Here is an 18,676-nt window from a genome sequence, read left to right on the forward strand (position 1 = left end):
CATTCAGCTGGCACCAAATTAATAGCATCCCTAGCCCTCTCAGAGTTTGTAGCTTCCACTCTAAAACTTTCCCCTGACCCTGACTCATTCCTCAGAATAGATTCCACCCTGTTTGTATTCCCCTGCTTTCCAACTTCAAGTCAAGTCCATAAATATTAGCAAGCACCTGCTATTTCCTAGAACTGTGCTAAGTAATGGGGTACAGCAATGAGCAACACATCATGTCCCTTGTCCTGATGGAGGTTATAATCTAATAGGGTGAGAGACAGTTAAGCAATTCCAATCTTCAGGTGGAGGAATCTTCGGAGAAGTTTCCAGGGAAGATGATGTCCACTCTGAGATCTGCAGGATGAGAAGGGGTTAATCCCATGAAAATAATCAGATAATCGGTTCAGGAAGAGAGAAAAGGCGAATATTACAAGTATCCCATCTGGGAGGTACAAAGGAACCTACTACCTGGAAGAAATGGAAAGACCTTTATTCCAGACCAAGTTAAGCAGTAAGCAAAAGATGACTTCTGTACTGATTTCTCTATTTCCAGCTTCACCTCGTTTGGCACCTTTGCACCTGATGTGAAGTTCTGCCATTTTTGTTGAGATTGAACTTCAGCTTCAACTCCCTCCTCCACAGCCTATGAATCATCTCCCCGGTCTCACCCTAGAGTTGGGTCCCTTTTTCCCTTTGATCCCAAGAGAGACTGGCTATGGACTGAACACGTGTGTCCTCCCAAACTACGAGCAAGGGACCTTTGTTGTCCGAGTCACCCATTCTATGGTGGTGTGTGTTAGCTGCCCTAAGACGGGATTTCCCCTGGCCTTGGAAATGGAGACTGGTGTATCTGAAATCTTCTCTTCCCCCTAATTTGTATTACAACTCTCTGATTTGTATTTTCTCCCAAGTACTTAGCACAGTGCCTAGCAATGTATTTTCTATAATAAATTTCTGTTGTGCCACGTTTTGGTTTCAAAGCCTCCAGCGACTCTGCATTAATCTTCAGATAAAACTCTCCCTTAAACACAGTGCACACGCCCCAGCCCGCATGAGCCTGACAGCCTCCCCTCCTCCCCTTTCCTCTCTCCTCCGTTACCCCGATCGTTCACTTTCTCGGTTCCTCCTTGCTCTTCTTGCCTTCGAAGCCTCCCACAGGTTCCTACAGCTTGTCCTGCCCATCCCTGCTCCACCTGCTAACTCCTCCTCATTGATAAAGTCTCCGTTTCTATGCCACTTCTGTAGAGGCTTTCCCTGATGCTCGCTTTTCACTGCTGTTAGAACATGGCACTTACTGTGCTTTATTGAAATTGCTTGTTGAAATGTCTCTCTGTCCTGCTATCTCAGTCTTGGCATTGCTGATGTTTTGGACTGGATAAGCGTCTTGTGGGGGGCCATCCTGTGCATGGCAGGATGCTTCACAGCATGTCTGGCTTGTACACACTCCGTGCCACTATCACCTCCCTAGTTATGACAACCAAGCCTGTCTCCGGGCATTGCCAAATGTCCCCTGGGAAACAAAAGTGCCCTCGTTTGAGAACCACTGTACCAGACTCTTCAGGAGGTAGAAAGTGAGCCTTATTCACTACTCTGTCCCCAACCTGGAATGCGGCAGAAGGTGGTTAATCCCATGTTGCATGAATGAAGTTCCTTCTGTAAGCGCCTACTGAATGAGTGGATGTTCGGAAAAAAAGCTGTGTCAGAAGCATTGGTTGTTCGGAGCCCTGCGGTTCTCTTACTGAATAGGGGGAACCACGCAAAGCTTGGTGGTCTTCTCACTTTGGGACGGGTCCCCTCGTTGCCTGTAACATCTGTCCTGTAGGCAACAGATTATCTAGCACTTCATTCCCTTCACCCCCCACACCCCTTTTGGCTGCCCCTGTCCACCCATCTCCCACCTACAGAACAGAAAAAAGGTGCAGACTCCCTGTACTTCCTGCATCAAAGATGTCTAAGCCTTTTATATGGATCCCGATTAATTAACAAGGGCACAGAACTTACAAGCATTTCAAGTTGCTTTTATCTCGGGAAGAAAAGACGCCTTTTGCCGGATCCTTTCTGTTCACTGTCTAGTTCAGCGTTTCAAAGGGCATGCTTTGATGGGCTGAGAGGGTTACCATTTCTTGTGTGTAAAGGGCAATGACTAGTAATTAAGGGACGGACCCCTTAATGTCAACTGAAGGGAAAAAAATCAAATTCGATCTCAGCTTCATCCAGAAGCACTTGTGCTAAAGCTGGAGGGCCGTGCCTAGTGTTAGAGGGCGGAAGTGAGGAGGAAACAGTACATGTGACATGGCTGCATCCCTTTGGCTTCCAGGAAAAACAAACCTCACGTTTGTTGTACGTCTACTCCGTGCCATATCAGCTCTCCCACCATCTCTATGAAAAAGTTAATACTGTTCTCATTCCACAGGTTGAAGAATCTAAGTTTTGGAAATGTCCAAAATACAACAAGTCGACCAGCCGCCTTTAGAATATGGTGGGTCTGACTATATTCTTTCCTCCAAACCTATATTCTGCAGCACCACTGTATGCCCCCTGCTCAGCTACGCTTACTAGAATGGAACAGAAGAAGGGTTTATTTTATCTTTGTGTGCAAGTAGTTCATTCATCCCATAGGCAGTCGGTCAATGTCTCATCCACTCAGGGCTCCTATAGCACATGGTACTCACCCGCCGCCCCACCATAGGCCTCATCACAATTTTTGTTAATTATGCTTTGTCGTATTCATCTTCCCATTTGAAGTGTAAATGCTTAGCAGGCAGGGACCCTGGCTTCCTTATTGAACTCTGTATCCTCAATGTTTCACACAGAGGCTGGCCCAGTTTTCAAGAAATAGTTGTTGAATTGGATATTTACTGAGGCTCTACTATGATTGCTAGTTGCTTCCAGCACCTACGTATCCCTTCTTCCTTAATAACAGAATTCTCATTCATAACCAGGAGGCCATACCTCCAACTAAGTGACTAAAAAAGACATCTCCAGCTGCTTTGCAATTAGGAGTGACTGTGTGACTAAGTTTGGAACACGAGACAGAAGCAGAAGAGATGTATTGCACTTCCACAGCCTTCTCTTACTCCATCCTACTACTTAGACTATGCATGTGATGGCTGGAACTCATGCACCCACTTTAGACCATGCAATTCAGAGCTATATCTAGGGATTCTGAATCAGAAATATGGCAGTAATCTGGGTTCCCGATTACTAACACATTTCTGCACTGTTTCCAGACTTGTTTTATATGAGAGCTAAATAGATTTCTCTTATGAAATGTACTGTTTTGTTTTTCTGCTAATTGCCACTGAACCTAATCCCTAATGATAGAACACTACTCAGTGTGGAACACTGTTCTGGGGGATTGCAAAGCGTGCTAACGTAGCTATTCCATGCCTGCGTGGCGCTCACAGCCTGTAGGAGAGCTTTCATGCATCTACATCTGATGATTATTTGAGACATGACACTCCAGTCTCATTAATTTTCTTTTAAGAGAAGAAAAAAATAAAATGCTCAGTGGGCTATGAATCAGGACATACAACAGTGGGCAGGACCATTAAAATTTTCATGGAGGAGACTTCCTTAAATTTAGCCTTGAATATTAAGGAGAATTGGGATCAACAGAGACTGGGATGAGGTTGAATGTCCAAGGAACAAAAATACAGGATGTGTTTGGGGGAAGGCCAGAGATGCTGTTACATAAAGTGCATAAAGAAAGGGTATCCTGCAATGTTAATGCGCATGGGCTCCAGAGTTAGATGGCATGTGTCTGAATTCTCACTTGACTCTTTACTAGCTAGGTGACCTTGGCTGAACCTCTAACTCCTGTGGGCTCCATGATTTTTCCATCTGTAAAATGAGAGTAGTAACTTCTGCCTTCTCAGGTTGTTGTCAGAGTTAAGTTTCTATGTCTAGTTTATATGGTCAGAATGTAGCTGTTGGAAATACGCGCTCCCTCAATGGTCGCTATGACTGTCATTTCAAGAAACTACAAGATATCCAGCTGGTGTAGCTCAGAGAATTGAGTGCGGGCCTGCGAAGGAAAGGGTCATGGGTTCGATTCCCAGTCGGGGCACATGTCTGGGTTGTGGGCTGGGTTCCTCAGTGAGGGACATGCAAGAGGCAACCACACATTGATGTTTCTCTATCTCTCTCCCTTCCTTCCTGTCTGTCTAAACAAGAGTAAATAAAATATTTTTTTTTTAAAAAAGAAACTATAGGAGATCATTGCAGCCACAGCATGCAGAGCCATGAATGCCAAGTTAAAAACCTTAGACCATTATTATAAAGGCACCAAAAAGCTGCTAGAGGTGTCTAAGCAAAGTTGCAGGTGACATGATGAGAGCTATTTTGGGGGAAGTCTCAGTGTGTCACCATCTTATTATGCTTTGTCTCACCACCACCCCCATCAGCCTACTGACCTGCATGCCCCCTCTTCCTAGGTCACACAGGCCCTCGGCAGTTCCCCGAGGCTCTCCTCCTGTATCGGAGCTCTCTGCCTGATTGCTGATGTGTGCCTGTACCTGGCTGCTCTCCAGAGACCTGGAAAGGAAGCCCTCTGGCTCACAGCTCCTGGGCCTGTTTTTCCCCTGGGATTTGCTGAAGCATGTGATTCCTGTCTCACTCTTCCACCTCCTCTGCCCCAAATTCCCCTGCCCTTGCCCCCTGGGGAGTGTGTTGTCAGTGCTAACACTCTGACTCTCAGTCCTGAAATATAGGCCAGTGATTACATCATAGCTGGGCCATTTGAAGCATGTTTTCCTCCTTGGTGACAGTTGGAACCAATGCCACCTCCCCGAGTGCCCACAGAGACAGGTGGACATGCTGCATGCTATAGATGGACTACGATTCTGATTCCCCAGAATTTATGGGTTGAAGTCCTAACCTCTGATGTGGTGATATTTGGAGATAGAGCCTTTAGGAGGTAATTAGGTTAAATGAGGTCATGAGCATGGGGCTCTAATCCGATAGAATCTGTGGCCTCGTAAGAAGAGAAAGAGATCTCCTTTTCTCTCTCTTGCTCCCCCCGCCCCATGCCTGCACACACACACCAAGGTAAGGCCACCTGAGGATGTAAAGAGAGAAGACATCTGCAAGACAATGAGCGAGAGAGCCCATTTCAGACACTGATCTGGTCGGCACTTTGATCTTGAATTTCCAATCACTAGAACTGTGAGAAAATCAGTTTTGCTGTGTAAGCCACTCAGCCTGTGGTTTGCTCTCGTGGCAGCCCGAGCAGACTCATTCAGTGGGTGTGGCACTGACTGTTGGGAGCTACTTCACAAAGCAGCCCTCTCATGATAGCTTAGCAGTACCCTCTCAGCCTTCTATGCCTGTTGATAAAAGATGAGCCGCATTTTCTTCTCAGATTCCTGGCGACCAAGCTCAGAATCCCATGATATTGACCATTTAGCAGCCAGAGAGTAGTTTCCAAACCCCACTCCCCCCCACACAACTTCTAACTTACATTTTAACACTTTAAAAGCATCTTTCATTTCAGATGTTAACACCTGAATGACCAGTCAGACACAAGTAACAGCTACAAAAAATATTGGACAGTATGAAGCCAGAGGAACAATGCAGACAGTACCTGCATTGTTCCAGGTAAAAATAGAATGGGAGAAGTTAAAAAAAAACTTACTTAAAAACCTACAGGAACATTGCTGTTTCATCCAATTTTTATTCCTTTGCAAGACTACATGGAGATGAATATTCATGGTAAAAAAAAAAACGTGAGGTTTTGGCCTTGAGAGCATAATTATTGTTGCTACTTCAAATTTCATTAGCACTTTGTATTTGTGAAGCCTGTTTTGGAGAGTAATTTTGCTCCTTCCCTTCCTTGCCTTTGTCCTCCAGGCCACAGCCCTCCCTAAGCTCCCTGTCCTGTTCCAAGAGCTAAATCAGACCCTCATTTTTGCAGAAATGAAAAATCAGAAGCAAAGAGAGGAACCGACTTGGGCATAGAAACAAGCAGTGGTGGCAATGGAAGTGATTAGTCCAGGAAACTTGCCCCGGCGCGGTCAGGGCATCGGGTGTGGATGGTGGGGGGCACCTTTCTGGTGCAGGAGGTTCCCGTGGTGTCTGTCACTCCACTTCTGCACCCCAGCAAGGAGCCAAAGTGGAATCATTGATACCTAGTGTCCCTGAGCTGACTTTCTCTACCCGTGTGACTGGTGATTTGAAACTACTTTTAGGACTTTAACTGTCAGGAACTAAGACTTTTCTGACTGATTGAAGAGAAATGAAAGGAAACTACTCTTTATTCAACAGCTGCTATATGCCAGGCACTGGGCAGTAGTCCGTGCTATTGTTCTCTTTACCGGATACCTTGTATGGCATAACAAACGGCCCCAGCATTCAGTAGCTTAAATCAATAATTATTTATTATTATAACTACATGTCAGTGGGTTGACAGTGATCAAGTCTCTGGGTGAAGCTCATCAGTGGTTCTGGGACTGGGCTGGTATTCAGCTCTGAACTTAGCTTGGCTGCAGCACCGTAGCCAGGAGACTCTGTGCCACCTTTTCCATCCTCCTTCTGAGACCAGTGGGCCAGCCCATGCGTATGCTGTTCCTAGGGTGAGCACAAGCATAAGGCAGAAAGCGGGAAAATACGAGGCTCAAAACTGGCCCAAGACCTTTTCTGCCTCATTCTGTGGGTCAAAAAAAAGGCGCATGGCCAAAGTCTTGCCTCAAAGGGTGCAGAAATAGGTTCTGCCTCTTTAGCGAGAGGAACTGCAAAGACGCCTGGCAAAGGCTGCAGACACTGGGAGAGGTGAGGAATCGGGGCCCTGCATTCATTCCTCCTGTGACTCAGGGAGTGCCTTGCCTCGCTTAAGCTGAAGTCAGAACCAAGTGTTTCGGACTCTAAAGACCTTTCCTTTCCTTTATATCTGTCTCCTCCAGTTTGGCCTTCAAGGTCCACACTTAAATTTGCTTGCATCCTTACTTTCCCAGCATGAGTTTGTTTCAGTAGGAACATTCCAGAAAGCTACCCTTACTTACACAAGGAGTTTTCTTGTTATGGCATCGAATAATGAGGATTATGATAAAGGAAATGATAGTGGCCATGAAGATGATAGCTTTCATTGATTGTATGTCTAATCTTGATTTTGGGAGGGAATGTGAAGTAGTAGCACTAACCAAGAACTCTACAGTAAGACGGCCTGAGGTCAAATCCTGGCCCCATCCCTTACTGGCTGTGTGACTCTGGATAAGGAATTTCACCTCTCTGAGCTTTAGTTTCCTCATGGGTCAAATGACAATACTTAGAGCTCTTAGAATTGTTGAAAGGGTAATTGAGATAAGAACTCCTTCACAACATTTAGCATACTGCCTGGTAGATTGTAGGGACTCAATAAATGTTACTATTATTATTTTTGTTGTGGCTGCCCTATGTTAAATAGTGTCCTAAATGTTAAATGCATGATGTACATGCATGACCACATTTAAATTGCACAGTGATTGGAAAATAGCTTTCTGTTGAATTTTGCCTACCTGACCTAAAAGTTTATTTTCTTAAGACTGCTGGTCCCATTAGGGTATTTTAGCATGTCAAAGTGTCATTTATAGAAGGTAGTATAAAAATCTAACTTCTTCTTTCAAGCCAAAAGGTGCCAGTTTTGGAAATAGCCATGCATTTCTTTTGGGGTGTCATCTCTTGAACCCTGAAAATGTTGCCTTTTCTCTTTCACAGTCCATCTGTACTAGCCACCTGCTCTTTCAAAGACAGAAACACAAACAGCAGCAGCAACAAAAGCTTTAGGTGATGTTAAAGCACATGCTGAATGAATTTCGCTCCCAAGTGGCTGGTGTCCAAGGCAGGGAAGGTGGGCGCAACTCTTGGCTCTGTGGGTGCCTTCTGTGATATGAGGATTTCAGCACCATGGTCCTCATTCCTGGAGCTCCCTCTGTTGTGAAATGGGAGTCCTGAGCCACAAGCTACCTTTGGAGTGAGTAGGTGAGGTAGGCAGGAAAGTGTGACAGAAAGGCTTAATCATCATGAAAACAACTCCTAGGAGAGGACATTGAGATTAGACTGTCAGACCTGGGTGTCATGGATCCCAGTTTTTGATATACAGATGATGACACCGTTGAAGCTCAGTGTGCTGACGGCTTCTTCACAACAGCGGAAAAGGACAGAGGTGTCACTTGGCAATCAGAAAATGACCAACCAGTGCCGATATCCATAGATTTCAATTTTATCCCTCAGGTCAGCTTCTTTGACTCATTTTCTTCAAATGGATGCAAATTCCTCCCATTGGTCTGGGGATTTGCTCTTAACCTGAGGTAATGGGAATCAGCAGTGAAAGAGGGATCTTTTGCTCTTTTCCATTCCTCATCACTTCTCTGATTATTTTGGTGCCCTGGCATGCAATTCAAGGATAATCAGAGTTTGAACGTTGACTGCATTATGAATCCCCGATTCTCAAGCTTCCCCAAGTCACTGAGGAGCCTTGGAAACCAAGCCTGCCTGGTTTGTTCAACACGGAAGACGATGCCTGACACAAAATAAGTATTCGATAGATTCTTGTTGAGCTAATGAGTACATTAGTCTTCCTGATTCTTGACTCTCTCTCTAGAGCTCTTTCATCACTCATTTATTCATTTATTTATATGTTCAATAAATACTATGTACTAGGACTTGGCTTGGGATTTTTGCATGAGTGAGAAAAGATGAATCAGATCCTCTCTAGCTTCAGGAAACTCATAGTACAGGAAAGGAGATGAGACTTGTATCAGTCCGTTATTACTGCAATAATGCTGTGTGAGAAAAGCCACTCTAAGACTCAGTGGCTTAAAGTGGCCTTCATGTATTCTCACTGAAACATCTGAAGGTGGACTTGGGGACCTTGCTGATTTAGGCTGGGGTGGTGAGGCTTATCTCCAAACTGTGGGTTAGGTTCAGGTCTGCTCTCCTCTCTGTCATCCTACTCGGACCGGTGACCTAGACAGGGCATCTTCCGCTCCTGACAATGCAGAAGCACCAAGAGGCAGCCCCACTACAAAAGCTTTGGTTCACACCATGTTTGCCAATATCTCACTAGTCAAGTTCAACATCAGCAGGTTCTGGAGTAGTCTCTCTACTCACAGTGCAAGAAGGAACAAAATGAATAAATGGATATTTGCTGGGCAATAATTTAAAACATCACAGCCTTACATGCAAATATCATATGTAATAAAATATTAAATGTTGTAAATAAGCTACATAAGAAATAAGGACATGTAAAGGGGGAAAACTACTGCATGTAAAGGACATGATGAGAGTCAGAAATAGTCCTGAAGGATGGATCTTAAATGTGCACACAAGGGGCTAGTTAGAGAAAAATAACCTAGACAGAGGTAGCAGGGAATTTGGAGTATGTGCCAAAAATGGTAAGAACATTTATATTGATGAGAGCATAGGTTATAGGAAAAAAATGCGAGAGAGTAGATCAGAAGGTTGTTTGGGAACTTAAATATCTTGCTAATGGGTTACATAAGACCTAGAGCAACAAAAATTAATTAGAGAATAACAGGTGAGAATTAAAGCTAACAACCACAAAAAAGTACATAGTGTCTTGGCAAGATAGGTGTTAGACAATATATTAGTTCCTAAGAATCTCCATAGATGTCAGGGAGAATGAACTATCAGTAGGCCAAGGTGATAAATACTAGACATTACACGTTTTCAAGTATTATTTTTTCCCAGTGAATCTTAGTGGGCATCTCAACCCTCAGGCTTAATGGCAGGACTGCAGCCTGCCTCTCCCTGCTGCAGCTTCCTCCTGCTTTCCCATCCTGTTACCTGGAGCAGAAACCCCTCCTGTCTTCATCTTCTGAGGGGAGATGCCTCGCCAGCTGTTGGCTGGCTGCTCAGAGAAAAGTGATTCTGTTGAGGGTCTAGAAGACCCAATGTAGGGCAGGAGGGGGTGCTGTTTCTGTCTGTGTGGTCTTCTTCATGCCCCAACCCACCTTCAGTTTAAAATGTTAGACTAACATTCATAAGAACACAACACATAATGTCAATAGGCCATTGTTTTTAAGTTACAAAATATATTCTGTAATGAATAACTTCGTGCATTTGTTCACTTATTCAAATACTTATTGAACACCTCCAGGGTGTCAGAGACTTTACTAAATGCTGGGCACATAGCGCTGAACAAGAGAAGTAAAATTTGTTTCCCCATAAAGCTTGCATTTCAGTGATGGAAACAATCCATCAATCAATCTGTGAATCCACTGTAGTGGAGAAAATGTTGACATGGTAAATACATGAGTCCTTTGGAGACAGGAATCATGGAAGTCCTCTTTCTGAAAAGGTGTCTGCTCTGAGACTTGAACAACAATGAGGGACAAGTGAGCACACCCTCTATGCCCGCCACTCAACCTGGGATGTATGACTCAACCCCTCCTTGCCTCAGTTTCCTAATTGAAAAGATGATAGAATACCACCTTCTTCCTAGTCTTTATAGGAAGATTAAACATGTTATTATTTGCAAAGTGCTTAGAGCAGTTCCTGGCACATCAAACAACTTCTGCCTAAAGGTGGAGACACATGAGCAGATGCTCTCACTGCTCTGCTCCTGGTCAGTGCAAGGTGCGAAGAGCAAAGCAAGTGGGGTGCCTAACCCAGCCTGAAGCATCAAAGATGTTTTCGTAGGGGGAGTGATGCTAAATCAAAGCAGAAGGGAAAAGAACATTTACTAAGTACATAGTTTTTGGTGCTAGGCAATTTCTTTTATTATTTGTAGAATTTACTTTTCATAACAACTTTGTGAGCTAGGGATGATTATGCTGAGATGAAGGACTATATCAGTGTTTATATACTTAATCCATGATGTTATGACAGAGTGAACATTCTAAACCAAGATACCTTATAGTAAACCAATAGCAACTTTTATTTCACCATTGTTGCTTTTGACCAAGAAGGCTTAGGGTACTATAATAGCTAACAATTATTGATTATTCATATAGGCTCGTGCTTTTAAATTAGTAGTTCATTTAATCCTCATCCAACTCCACAAAGTAAGTACTTTTGTTGTTGTCAGATTGAGAAAACATTCAGAGAGGTTAAGTAATTTTTTCAAGGTCACACAGCAAGTATTAGTGTCAGGATTTGAATTTAGACAATCTGATAGTAGAACCCATGCATTTATCCATGGTCTGTGCTGTCTCTCACCTTAGGGTGAGAGAAGCTTGGTTTAGGAGTTGTAGGACTTGATTTAGGACCCGATACTTCAAATTTGTCATCTGCCCAAGTTGAGTAAGTCCCATCTTTGAATTTTACTCTTGTCATTTGTAAATAAGGCTAGAAATTCCTGTCCTAATGGCTGGCATTGTTGTGGCAATCAAAGGTTACATCGATGATGGCAGACACATTCAATGTAAGTGGAACTTATTGTTAATTCTTGTTGTTATTTTTATTTTAATACCAAGGCAGAGAATTGTGGAGGTGGCCAACAGGGATAGTCATTCCCTGAAAGGGAGAAAAATATATAGATACCTTCAGATACTTGGAGAATTTTCATAAAATTTGCCCCATGTGGCTACCCCCAGATATGGAATTTGAATCAGTAGGTGGTAGATTCAACAAGAAAAATGTAAATCAGTACGTTCTATTGGTCAGAGCCAACCAGATATAGAAGCAGTTTTCAATGGCAGTAATGAGCTCCCCACTATTAGTGTGTGCAAGCTATGGGATCTCATGGCAGGGAGAGATTGCACTGGGGAAATCTGCCTGCTGGGGAGGTTTACACCCGGACAGCAGTGATAGGTGCTGTGCTAGCTGCCCACTCTCCTCTCCGTGCTACTCAGGTTCATCCTCCACCTAAAGCCAAAGCAGCATTTTAAAAATGTATATCTAACTCTGCCATCCACTTATGTAAAATTGCCCATGGCTTTCCATTTAAATTAGAATTAAATCTAAACTTACCATGGCCTACATGGGCCTGAATAATTTAAGCCATACCAACTTTATGAGACTCATTCGATCCATTCTGAGTCTTCTGTCTCCACTCTCTAGCCATACTGACTTCAAATGATTGGCCCCTGGAATTTGCCAAGTTCTCTCTCAGAGTCTTTGCTCTTGCTGCTTCCTCTGCCTGAAATTGCTCCCCGACTTCCATCCCCCTCCATAACAACTCCTGTTCATCCTTCCATGTTTCCAAGTAACTGCCACAGTTTCAGAGATGTATCACCAGGCCCTCAAACATAAATTCATACCTCTCTCGGTATTTTACTTCGTAGAACAATATTCTTTCCCATCACCGATCATTCCATTTTATTCTCTCTTGATTGTGGTAGGGACAGCTCACATGACATGCACCCTTCTACCAATTCAGTTTTGTTCATTAGGGTACAGTGTTGGGCAGCAGCTCTCTAGAACTTCATCATCTTGTAGAACTGTAACACTGTCCCCATTGAATAGCTGTTCACCATCTCTTCCTCCCATGTGTTCATATTTGATTATGTGTTTTTGTCCTTCTCTTGACTAGGCTGTGAGCTCCGTGGGTGCAGGACCATTTTAGTCTTGTTCATTCTTGTATCTCTGTTTCTGGAGCATAGTATTCCGTTGGATTCCATGCAGGAGAGAGGACAGGAAGAAAGGGAGGGATGACGGGATGGAGGGAGAGACAGATCTTTTGAGTTTAAACCTTTTTTATCTTTTTTGCCTCTGTAGACTAGAGTCTCCATTAAATAAAAAACACACCATCACAACAACAAAATATATATAAAAGACATGGCGCCCAGGCCTAGGAAGAGGGACTCCCAGTAGACTTTGCCGGGAGCTGCTCTAGAATGAGATGGAGTGCAGCTGGACCTTCAGGAGACACGGGGAGACTGCAGAGCCCCAGCCCTGCTGAGTGTGCAGATTATCACACAATACTCATCAAATACAGCTTGGTAAGTGGGTCAGGAGTGGGGGATGTCCTCTGCTTCTCTGAGACCCATCGGAGCCTGGCCCTGGGAGTTCTGTCTACACAAAGCTGTTTCAGATAGTGACAGAAACAGTGAAAGGAGGCTGTGGAGTCGGGAGTTAGGGTGGTGAGAGCCCTGCTGTAATGAAAAGCACAGGCGTCTTGACAAGCAAGCAGGCCTGGGGGTTCACCACAGTTCATCAAGCACGTGAGCACCTGTCTCTCAGTTTAATGCTTGAAGAGATAAAGAACTTGCGCAAGCCATCAAATAAATAAAGTCAGCAATTGGGAAAGCTGGGATTTGCACCCTGGCTCTTAGGGTTGCTAATCAGAGTTACTTAAAAATTAGAAACAACATTCATATCATAGCATCAACAACCTTAAAGATGCAGACTGAGAAGACATCTGCTCTCACCTGTGTTCGAGGACATACAGGTTTAGATGGCAGAGCTGAAATTCAACTACGCAAGAGATTGTGCTTTTCGCAGTCAATCATTCGTTCATTCATTCACTCATTTATTCCATAGTTGTTGTTCTAATTTATGCCAGGCAGCAGGAAACAAGACTGACAGGATTTCTGCTCCTGTGGAAATTATAACTAGTATTATCTTAAATCACACCCCTGCAAAGTGATTGTGTCACCCCTGCTTCAAAGCTATGGAAACTCTTAACCCTTACACTATGTGGTCTTCTTGGAGGTCATGGCGAAGGTGTGATTGCTGGGGGACCCATGAGCTGGACCTGAACACTGGGCAATCAGAGAACCTCCTTCACCTTTCACCTGTCCTTGAGAGGTATATTCTGCCCACCGTTCCCTTCAAGGGATGCAGCCTTGAGAGAGTAATGTGTTGTTGAGACCTTCTGGACAGTATACATGATTGAACCCTGCTAAGGCCTCTAGATAAACTCTTAAGATTTTGGCAGGCAGGTGCTGAGGTCTACCTGTCTAAGGTTGCCTGAGATAAGCCTCACAGGTAAGTTTCCTGCTTGTGAAACCCGCCCCCTACCAAGCTGGAGCTGTCTGCCTCTTTCTTTGTTGTTGTTGTTCTCTCCTTGCCCTCTGTGTGTGGGAGCCAGTTTTAAATTTTTACCTAAAGAAGTTAGAAGGACTGTGTTAGATGTAAGTTGCCCAGCATATTGCATTTTCTGTGTGTTTGCAATTCTTCCCATGTAATATAAGGATTAAGGTGATTGTAAAAATTAAATAAGAAACTGTGTTCTCTGCCTAACTCATAGTAGGCATCCAGAAAATGTTGTAAAAATAGTCCCTCTATGCTGACATTGCCTTCACCACTTCAAAATATAATAACACAAATAATGTGATGCAGAAAGAAAAATGGCATAGTGCTCTATAGCAGAGAATAAAGCTTACACTTTTTATTAGTAATATACATTCCAATGCACCAGGTTAGCAGTTCAGCTGGAATGAAATATAGAGCAGATCCTGCGAGGCTTTTACTTTTTTTAAACTAAAGCAGGGTCCCAGAGAGAAAAGATTCCAGGCAGGAAGAAGATCCTGACATGCAGCAGTAGCAGGATTTGGAAGAAAATAGATCCAAAGGAACACCCCTCAGTAATATTGTTAATGGTGAGAGTCAATGAGTATAAGGAGGGAGGAAGGAAACAAGAATAGGTCAAATGACTAACTAGGCATTGAGGTGCAGAGATTTGGGCACAAATACATGAACGATGGGGGTGAATTAAAGATGAGTGAGCTCGGAAAAGGAAATGCAAAAGGATGAATAAGGAGAGAGAGAGACTTTCAAGGAGTATTGGGAGGGTTTTGACTGGATGGTGGAAGAAAGCTATGAATGACTGCAGTAAATCACGGAACAAGAAGGAGTTGATTTAGAGGACTGCGAGAGGGGAAAGCAGGAGGTGGCGAGAGGTATGAGCTGGAGATGAAAGATAATAAATTTGAGAATTGTTAAGGGAAAGAGTCAGGGAAGTGCTGGGTTGACGCAGAAATCAGTCAAACAGATGCAAGTTCAAATGAGGAAAGACAACGGCGATTAAAATATCCTTTCATTTTTCACAAAAGAGAAGTTCGACAATGGTAAAAGTTTGCTCTAAATGAGATATAGTGGCAGTGTTCTGAAAAGGGGGATGAGGAATGCAGAGCTGGAGGCAAGGAGACAGAGAGGTCACTGAAGGACCAAGTAAACCATTGGAGGTAGGAGGGAGCTACTGGTACTTAGGACTGACTGTGCGCCGGAGAACACTGGGTGCTTGCATCTGTATCTGCTGGGTCATTCCCCCTTCCCATTACACTACTCAGAGAAAGAGAAATTAGACTCAGAGAGGCTGTAAATCACTCAAAATTAGCCAACTAGTAGGTGGTAGGGAAAATAATTTGAACTTACATTTAAGAGATGTTTCTGAGTCAAAGAAACAGACAACAGTAATAGATATGTTTACAGTCATCTATTTTGGACACACCAACAGTAAAATGAAAAGCTCCAAGACGGATTCTAGTGTTGTAACTGATCCTCTACCGAACTGATGGAGCTGGAACCTGTATGGGTCAGGATGGCGAGGGGCTGGCAGCACTGAGACAAAGGAGCGTCGGGGAGGTGGCTAAAGAGAAGGAAAGGTAAGGCTAGGCTGGATCGTGGATGGAGTCCCTGTGCTGCAGGGAGCCCAGCCGAATTGAAAGGACACAGTGAGTCAGGGAGAGGGCAGTGACTGGAGTGAGAGGGACCGAGCAGTGGGGATGTGGGGGTGAAGGGAGGGGTGGAAGATTGAGTTCACATAGAGTAGAGGCGGGTCGGGCAGCATTGAGCTCCCCACCTGGATTGGAATGTGGGTTCTAAGGGTCATCTTGAGTCTTAAAGAAAAAAGACTATTAAAAAATTACTTGAACCGTGGAAAGTTGAGAAGGGAGGAAAGAAAGAAAGGCTGGGGGCAGGAGGGCGGGGCAAATGGACAGAGGAAGGACCATGCACTCGTTCTGGAAAACCAAAGGGTGGCCAGTTTTCTTCACTGCAGAATTATGGCCAGTGCCTAGTACTTTACCTTTCTTAGAGTAAAAAGCCCGTAAATACAGGATCATTCGTGGACAAAATACCTATTTTGTGTCTGTACCTTATATCAGTCACCACACTAGTTCGTATGAACAGGGTGGGACTGAGACACAGGCATTCTTTGGTCTTTGGAGTCCCCAACCTAGTGCGGAAGGCACATCAGGAAAATATACCAATAAATGAACAGGTATGAAAATGCGGGATGTGTACAATTTTAAAAATCTAAGAAGATATGAAAGGATACAGCAGGGAAAATAGAGAGGGGCCAGGCTAGATCCGGTGGTTAGCCATCTTTGGGCGAGAGCTTCATTAACTAAGATTTATAGCTAAGCAATGGGCAGCAAAGTGAAGTCTGGGCGGGGTTCTCTGTCCATGCAGAAGGAAGAGGCTGTGTGAAAACATGGAGGCAACGAGAGCTTAAAGCATCCAGGGACAGAAAAGAGACACCAGTGGCTGGAACAGAGTTGAGGTGGCCAGGATCTTGTGACATGGGACTGGGTTGGGAATAGAGAGTGAGAGACCATACAATGTTTGGATTGACTTATAACACTCATGAGAATCTAATGTGGGTTATATGTTTTCATACATGGGATCTCATCGAATTCCTCTAATCGTCCTGGGAAGCAGGAGCTCCTTTCCCCACTTCCCAAGTGTGCAAGTGAGAGAGGTCTAGTAGGGACATTGCGAGTGACTTGAACCTTTAGGTAAACAGCAAGGGTGATGTCTAAACCGAAGCCTGTTGGCCTCACTTATCCCTTGCTTTTCTGACTACATCAGGCTGCTTTAGTCAGGTGGTATGAATAGAAGGACTAAAAGAATAATATAAAGGAAGGGGGAGGAAGGGGAGAAAATGTTACAAAACTCCCTAGAAAGAGAAATGTGATATATGAAATATGAAAGATGAAGCAAGAGGAAGCATTTGCTGGGAGGACTGGGAAGGAGTTAGAAAGAATGAAAAGGAATTTCAGATCACTGGAGTCAGAGATGGGGGGCACAAGGGGACCCTAGAGGGGAATAAATTACATCAGTAATGGAATGTAACAAATTAAATCAGTATGGAATGTGACTGAGTGAAGAGGAAAGAAGAGAAAGAAGAGACAAGCTGGAGGGGAGAAGGGCGGTGTCATGGCCATAGGACAGGACATGAGAGTAGGAACAGGGGAGTCTCGGTGTACTGGGGACAGGTGGGGAAGGTGACATGCTGTGGCAGACGGCCAGGATTCAGGAATCAGACCGGCTGTGTGCCACCCTTTGATAACTACCTAATCAAAGTCAGCTTTCTGGCCTTGGCCAGGTAGCTCAGTTGGTCAGAGTGTCATCCTGATACACCAGGGTTGTGGATTCAAACCCTGGGCAGCGTACATGCAAGAAGCAACCAGTGAATGCATAAATAAATAGAACAACACATTGATCTCTCTCTCTCTTCTCGCTCTCTCTAAAAATCAATCAGTACATTTTTTTTTTAGAAAAACTCAACTTTCTCAGCTTCCCCTAAACCTCAAACTCTACATCGATCAAATGGGAATAACAAGCCTTCTTCCTCCAGATGTTGCTGGGACTGTGCATCTCAGCAGCAGTGATAAATTATTGAGCACCTACTATGTTAAGTTTGTTGCATAATTATTTTCGAAGCCTCGCTGCCACCAGGAGGCAGCCATTATCATCACTCACTGATACACTATACAGTTTTGAAGTAGCAGAAGACGCATTCAGAAACGTGAGTTCTTTCCCTGTGGTCATTCGAGATTCGATGCTAAAGGTGGTCCTCCTCAAAATGAACAGCAAACTCCTTGCCTGCTCTTTCTGTCTTGTCTGTAATCACTCCCTCTCCCCGGCATTGAACCTTCTCCTTTCCTTCCCGTGCTTTGCTCTCTCTGCCCTCTATTTGTTCCACACTCTGTGTCTCAGGCAGGTAGGTGTCTTAGTTGCGAGCAACAGATACCAACTCTGGTAATTTAAGCAGAAACAGAATTCAGCAAAATGTGTCAGATCACTTGGAATCTCGAGGATGGCATGGAATCTGGGCTTAGAGTCCATGGGGTCGAGAACACCACTCCAAGACACGAGAACTGGCTGTGGGGATGTGTAATTGCAGCTGCAGCCAGGCATAAATAGGCCAATTCGTACTCTTGACACCAGCGACGCTGGGGTCTGAGCAGTGCTGTTAGAACCATGTTCGCAAACAATGAAACCTGGATGTAACTGCCTTAGCAGTTGCCACTTTGGTCCTCAAGTGGATTCTGCCTGATTCCAGCTTCTTTCCCAGCATCTGGGAGAGGGTCGAGTCTGATTGGTGAATTCCGAGTCATGTGCTCAAGTCCTAGCTGCAATGGAGGCTGAGAAAGTGTCTGGAAATTTAAGCTTCTGCATGGGAGGTCGGGTGAGCCTCAGAGAGTGAAGCACCCTCTGACGTAGGAAAAGGATTCATTCAGATGCCGAGCAGTTGCAAAGAATCCCAAATGCCAGCTTTAGGCTGGAATGTCCACCCCCGTGCTACTAATGCTTCATGGCTCAACTCCAACACCACTTCCTCTGGGAAGCTTTCTTTGATTTCTCCAAGCATAGGTTTCAAAGCGCCTCATAAAAGAAACACATGTCTGCCCGCCTGCCTGGTATCACAGATATTTCTGTGCCTGTCTCATTTTCACATCACCCCCGACCCCGTCATTATAAGTTCTCCAAGGGGAGGAGCTGTGTTTATCTGTCTCTACATCCCCATACCATGTCTGGTAGGAGCCCTGGAATATTTGGTTGTGAGTGAATGAATGAAAGT

Source organism: Artibeus jamaicensis, unplaced genomic scaffold (genome assembly GCF_021234435.1).
Source record: "Artibeus jamaicensis isolate MK-2021 breed Jamaican fruit bat unplaced genomic scaffold, CSHL_Jam_final scaffold_1964, whole genome shotgun sequence".
NCBI classification, from domain to species: domain Eukaryota; kingdom Metazoa; phylum Chordata; class Mammalia; order Chiroptera; family Phyllostomidae; genus Artibeus; species Artibeus jamaicensis.